The sequence below is a fragment of the Coptis chinensis genome, unplaced genomic scaffold (genome assembly GCF_015680905.1).
Source record: "Coptis chinensis isolate HL-2020 unplaced genomic scaffold, ASM1568090v1 utg3672_pilon_pilon, whole genome shotgun sequence".
Classification (NCBI taxonomy): domain Eukaryota; kingdom Viridiplantae; phylum Streptophyta; class Magnoliopsida; order Ranunculales; family Ranunculaceae; genus Coptis; species Coptis chinensis.
In genome coordinates this window covers 132343-139405 of record NW_028238147.1, presented here as the reverse complement: position 1 = coordinate 139405, position 7063 = coordinate 132343, and the positions used below count along the sequence as shown (strand labels likewise).

At 41.1% G+C, this 7063-nt stretch overlaps 1 pseudogene across 1 annotated transcript; it reads right to left on the bottom strand.

Annotated features, from left to right (window-relative positions):
- Positions 1–4332: 4332 nt before the first annotated feature.
- On the bottom strand, positions 4333–6821 carry LOC147473203 (cytochrome P450 704C1-like; annotated as a pseudogene). Its single transcript, XR_015210528.1, has 6 exons — positions 6414–6821; positions 6087–6300; positions 5594–5884; positions 5183–5503; positions 4865–5068; positions 4333–4715 (listed from the first exon to the last, which is right to left on the bottom strand). The product of XR_015210528.1 is annotated as a cytochrome P450 704C1-like (transcript).
- Positions 6822–7063: the final 242 nt, after the last annotated feature.

Below are 7063 nucleotides of genomic sequence, written 5' to 3'. Positions count from 1 at the left end.
TTTAGCCATGGCCAAAGATTAGCCACAGGCGCATTGGCAACGGTCGTGGAACGGCTTATAACCGTGGCAAAAGGTCATTAGCCACGGTCAACGACCGTGGCAAATGCTCAGTATTCTTATAGTGATTTCTAGGGCATAGATGAAACCTTAGATCGATGTGGATGTTTGAGATTTGATATTTGGTATTCCTGAATTGTTATTAAACAGTTCAACAGGTCAACAGGTCGTCAGAATCTGCTACTATGTAGCACAGAGCGTCAAATAATAAGTCAAAACACAGGAAAAACAATCACACGTATGCAAATTCAAAGACAATATCAATGCATAACAAGTAAGTAATTTAAATATTTTACTTCTCACAAAATTTAGTTAGATACTATAGGCCCCCAGGTTATCCCAAGAAAACGACCTCAGCATCCCCATCAAAAAATAGAAGTATCAGTATCAATCACAAAAGAGAATATTGTTTAAGAACTTCATCCACCACCACTCAAAATCACAAAGAAGAACAAGATCAATTGACACAAGAAAGATTCTCCACATTCAAGGGATCCGGTGGCAAACGAGTCGCTAGCGGATCACCCGGTTGCATTCAAAGACTTCCGGTGGCAACATCTTCAATCCGATGAGCGGCAGGGAGCACACCACGAGGTTGGATGATAGATCGTCGTCTACTAGCATCTACAAAAGACTATCCACCGCTATTGTTCTGACCCGGTTTGACCGACCTCTTGAGGGTTTTGTATTTACGTTCTAGTTCCATGTAGTTATCCACTATAACGTAAACATCCCCACTCTCTACCAAATTGACTAGGTCGTTGTACTCTTTTTGAGCTCTTTCAGCAACGTCCTGTGCTCGTTTGGTCTCATTAACCCAATGCTGAACCTCCACCTTAGAAGAATCAGGAGGTGGTTGTAGCAAAGCCACCTTCCCAGCCAGGTCCCCGACCTGCAACCTCAGCCCCGTCACTCCAGCCCTCTCCACCTCTTCTATAGCCACTAACTTGTCATAAGTCTCCTTGGCCACATCCAGCTCCTTCTTGTACATGTCGCAAATAGTGGTCATCTCGAATTCAAACTTCACGTACATGGCGGGCGACAAACCAACAAAATAAGTCAAATCGAAAAGATACTAGCAAAGCACAAACACGGTCGGATGGACACTTTTAAAGCCTGATAGTGATCCATATCTCTCAGGTTCGCCCCCAAATCCTTCCCAGTCTCCAACTGGAGCTTGTCCCCATCCAGGGCAATACTCCCCCGCAGTCCTCCAGCAATTAATGAAGACTTGAAACTATAATCAAAGTTCTTCAATAGCTTGGTCAACCCACTTATTGGGTCGTAGTAGCTGACCAGCCGGTCCAGGACGCCATCAGCACTCTATTAACTTGGGGTCGCACTCCCCGACCCCCTTGCACTTCTGGGCAACTGGTTCAGTCTCACTAGCCTTCTTCTTACCCCGGGCATCAACAATACCCACATCAACAGCCAACTCCTCCAGATTCATCTTTTTCAAAGGAGCTTGACCTGAAAAAGTCTGAGCTTCCCCAACACTAGGTCGTTCCTCAGGCTCAGTTCAGAACCTTTTCACCCCTCAGACTCTGCCACCTCAGAGCGCATCTTCAGCTGAGGCCTCTGGAAAGAGGCAGGAGCATCAGTAGCTCCCCAAGCACTTCCACCTGCACCATGACCAGATCGGTCACCATCACCCCCCTCAGCACGTCTAGGAGCAGAATGGCTATCAACAACTCCTCCAACCGTTCTCACTCCAGAAACAGGTGCCCTCCTTTGGCTCTCCCTCTCCATCTCAGCGTCCGAGCTAGAATCAGAGATGTCAAAAACGAGCTTACAAGCCCTCTTCTTTTTCTCCACCTTCTTCTGGTTTATCTTCTCCCTTCCACGCTTCTTAAGGTAGTGAGCAACCTCCGGCCCCCAAGGTAGCTCGTTTCTCTTCCCAACTCAAACAAGCAAACTTTTCTATAACATCAAGCTTGGGACGATCCCGAATAGCAACCTCTGCACACAAGGAAACAAAAATATCAAAACGTACAACATATCAAATACAATACCTACATACGACCTACAAAATAACTACCTACCATCCCACTTTACAGAACGGGTATTCAACTCCCACCCAGAAGAGGTGCAATTACCGACAACCAACAACGGCCTATGCCCCATTCCTCCTTACACACCCCCACAATCACAACAGACTTTCTCTTTATGACCTGCAAACTAAAGTTCAATGCAGATGATCTCTTCACAGAGAAATACTCCAACACATCTGATAAGCAGATGTTATAACCCCTCTCATTCAACAAATCTAACACATGGAAAACCCTCCAACTATTCCCTACGAACTGACAAAGGGCTTTCCCACAAAAATTCAAACCCTAAACAGTAAGGCGGGAAAACGGTAACCTCATCCCAGCCTTCAACTACCCATTACAAACCACCACTCCCCCATCCCGAGGAACATAATCATTATTACACAATCTCCTCTCTTCACTCAGGTCGTACATCTCTAGGTCGGACTCTACCTAACCAAACTCCTCCCTCAAAGTAGCATAACAACCTACCGGCCTAGACTCCACCTCCTCAGCCATTGTCTCCAATGGAGAAGACGATGACGTACCAACTCTATTACGAACCCTAACTTCAACATCTTCTTCGCTTACAGTTCGCTCTCTCCACTGATCAATCTCTACTTTCCCACTCAAACTATCACTGGTCATAGACATTGCAAAAACAAAAGAAGCAGAAAGATCAAATTTTTAAGTTCGAAAGCACGCACCTAATAACAAAGGATGGAACAGTTTTTTTTTTTCTTTCTTTCGCTATGCTTTTCCTTGGTTGATAGAATGAAAAGGTGAAAAACCTTTCACACACCAAAACCCTTGAGCTGCCCAAACCTCAAGAAAAGATAAACGTTTCGTATTCCCAAAAACACAATCATAACTCGCCCACAAACCGCCGCGATTTTGGGCACATGGGTCAGATCCAACTACTCCCTCACGTTTTTCGAGCATACAAAAAAAAACCCCCATCAAACGGACATGTGTTAAAAAGCTTTGTTTTAACTTTTATTTTCACACCCCAACTGTCCAAACAATAAGTAAAACAAAGGGGGCTATGTAAGTACCCTCCGTTTTACATTTCATATCACTACAGCACACGTGTCCACTCACCAGGTTGTTCCTCAACAGCTCGTACCAAGCCATTAGAACGTACCAACGACCCAAACCCAGGTCATCCCAAACAACAGTTACAGCCATATATAGAAACAAATCATTTAGCGCAATCCTAGAACTCAGTCAACGCACCAATCAAGAAGACATTTACTTTGTAACATCAGGAATAATGTCAAATCATCAAGATAGCACAAAATATAGATCTACACTTGATAACGGCCTAGAGCAAATAAGGAAGGTCCGCTCAAACATCTATAAGTAGAGAGAGATGAACTACGTAACACTTGATTCAAGTTGACCATAAGAAACTTGATACGTAGGCAACTCTTGTCCCAAAAAAAGTGCAGCCATTCCCTATCAAACAGAACATCAGGTCGTTCACCCCAAAACACCAAACCTTTACAGTGCACTGCCATATATTTGTTGTAACAACAAATTTGTAGTAGTTGTAATCACAAAAGTTGATACTATGGATTACCTCATTTGAAAGATACTCTAAATTCCGTTAGATTTGGGAAGTGGAAAGGAATAGACTGTTTGATGATGATTTGATCAGACCAAAACTTAATTGTATTGCTTTAGTGACTCAGTGTAATTATGGCAATTGAAGAAGAAATATCGTAATTAGTGTAATTATTCCACCTCTCCCTTTCAAATGTATGCTGATACCGCCAAAATCAGTTATCGAAATAGTATCATTTCTAAACTTCACTGATACAGTGCCGGAGCATGTAACCATTTCGCCTTAAACCAACCCCATTATTTTGGCAAGAGAACAGGAAAAATGCGGATTGAAAATATGAGAAAATGAATATAGTGATCGGAACACTATTGACTTGAAAAGCTTGTTGGGATTTAGTGCTTCAGATAAAGTGTATAAAATGTGAAAAGTTAGCTTTAAACCTTCAAAAAAAACCTTCAATAAAAACACTAAAAACCACTGCTAAAATTAGTCCTGTTCTGATTACCAAAGAAGAAGAGCAGTGGATCCAAGATAGATCTGTGGATAGATTGATTGTGGAATAAACAGTCCATCCAGCAGACTCAGAAGCAGCAAATAGTGTGAACCAGAACTACATACGATAGCTAAATAAAATAAAATAAAAACAAAAATACCTAGAGAAAATATAAAACAAGAAAATTAAAGAACACTTATAAAATTAAGAAGCCACTGGACCAAACGAACATAGATTGTAGACATAATAGTTACGTTCACATACAAATTAGCCAAAAATAAATTGTACGATAGAATAGCTACTATTATTGCACGACGGAGAATAGATCAAATTAGTTAGTTGATCAACGATCATAAGATAATTGATCAACTTCCTAATAGCTACGACGAACTCTGGGAGAAGCGCTGAGCATAAGGGGGCCGTCAATGTGAAGATTGATCATGGTTTTGTAGTTTACTGGTTTCGTCTGATCCTCTAGCTTGAAAACAAAGAAGTATAACATGACGGCAGTGAAGACCTTCATCTGCGTGAAAGCAAATTCTTTCCCAGCACAAATTCGCGGTCCAGCCTAAGAAGCAAGGAAAAAAAATGCAAATTTAGTTGCCTACTTTCCCAAAGATTAGGGCAAAAAACACATTGTTAGGAATTTAACACCATGGTAGAAGTATATAATCTCAGTGTGAGGTCAAAACTAGATCCAATGCCCGAATTTATTACCTGGAAGGCTGGGAACTTGAAAGGGCTCTCCATGCGGCACCTGCCATCTTCTTCTATCCACCTCTCTGGACGATATTCCTCTGCATCTTCACCCCAGATAAATTTCATTCGTCCCATGGCATAAGGCTGATACGCTATCAAATCTCCTTTCTTCACACTATATCCATCTGGCAATGTATCATCTGAAAAGCAATATTTGGCGTTCTACAACCAATAACAGGGATAATATTTTAATAAGCAACACATGTAAACACAAATACAAACAAAATTATCTCTGCCTTGGGATAAATGGTTAAAACTATGAATAAGATTAATTACCACGGGAACTGGAGGGTGGACTCTAAGACTCTCTGATATAGCTGCATGTAGATATTGCATCTTGTCAAGAACACGATTGTCGGTCACCTTATCTAAAAACTCGCTAATGGGCGCATCCTTCAGCTGGACTGCATCCTTAATATCCTGTGCTACTTTTTCTTGCAAGTCAGGGTGTATGCACATCCTGTACATGAACCAAGATAGAGTGGCTGCATTTGTGTCCCTTCCAGCATGTAAGAAATTGGAACATATGTCCTTCAAATACTTCGGATTTGTATCGCTTAAATCTAGAAACCTTGACAGGAGGTCTTCCTTCTTCTTCTGCAATATCAAATTGATTATACGAATCGATTAGACAATTAGCTCACTCAGTTTTAGTAAGAAGAAAAGAACTTGGAGATATCCACTCACACAAGAAGCATCTTGATTTGGATTTGAGGCTCTTTCAGCCTTTGCCCGAATTAGCTTGTATATGAAATCATCAACAACTTTGATATGTTTCTTTAGTTTGGCTTCATGTCCAACATTAAAGAACCTCTTGATCTTCCAGAATACATCAATATAGCGCAACAGAATCAAAGCACTTACCTCGTTAAAAGAATGGGCAAATCCTAAACCTTCTTTTTCCCCATAGATGCTATCCAGTTGTACAACAAATCCAACTTCAAACATGCTGTCTAAGGTTCCTTTCAAAAGCAATTCCTACATGCATAGAAATTGTAAAAAACAAGTTAACTAACTTGCTCCGACTTTTTATAATGGCGAAGTAGTTAATATTTCAACTCTGGTCTCCATAGACATTAGACACGATTAAAAATGACGTATTTATAATACTTCATATTCAATGTTTACCGGCCTGCCAGGAGTTTGGAAGTGAACCGAATGAATGAACATGCATTCTTACTTGCATATCAACCGCGTTGTTTGAGGCTGTGGCTTCTGAAATTGCCTTAGAGTACTGAAGCATTTCTTCGGAAGACTCCCATGCTAAAATCCCTTAAGTTTTTGGTGGAGAACTCGTGAGTAAATACCGTTCTTTGAGTTTTCCACAATTCACCATCTACATTAATGATCCCATCACCCATCATATCCTCCATAATAGTGTGGAAATACCCTCCCTGAGAAAAAAATAGTAGTTCAAGTACGTCCATATTAAGCACAACTAATTGAAGTGGCATACGTACTAGCTTTGGCATATTAATTGAATGCATTGAATTGGCCGGTTTGTTACCTTGCCGTAGTTTGGGAAATTTGATTTCAGTATATGTTCAACAATTGCAGGATCGGAAGTGAATATTTCGCTGTGGAAAAGTCCAAGAACCCTGTATGTCTTGTTCTTGCGAGCGAGGTCAGCCATGTAATCGTGTGCTCTTTTGAAGTTGAAAAGTAGGTTGAAGACGGTACCAGCAATAGGGTAGTACTTCTTCTTATCAGACTGTTTTCTAACGACAAATGTGACTATTAGTAGAAGAAGCAGAGCAGCTATAGCTGTGGGCAAGGTGGTGAAAGCGTTACTTAGTGATTCCATTAAGGCCATGTTGGGTGAAGATCAATTGTGTCTGCTACACCACCTTACGTCCATGAGCATTATATAGGGTCGGAAAGGTGGAAAGTTCCAAGAATTGTGTGATTATCAGCCATAGAAATCTTATCACGCCTTGTGAATTTAACCATACTGAAAGGCAGCACACCACATGGTGGACATACTCCATTTCTGTGGCATACTCAATCAATAACGAAACGGACACGTGTAGCAACATAGTAAAATTAAGGTCACTTGCTAAAACTGGAGCTCCCAATAATTTCAAAAACCTGTTACTGTTGGGGACCAGGTCCTTTTAACTCGGATTCTTAGATAGATCAAACGGTTGCATATAGGGT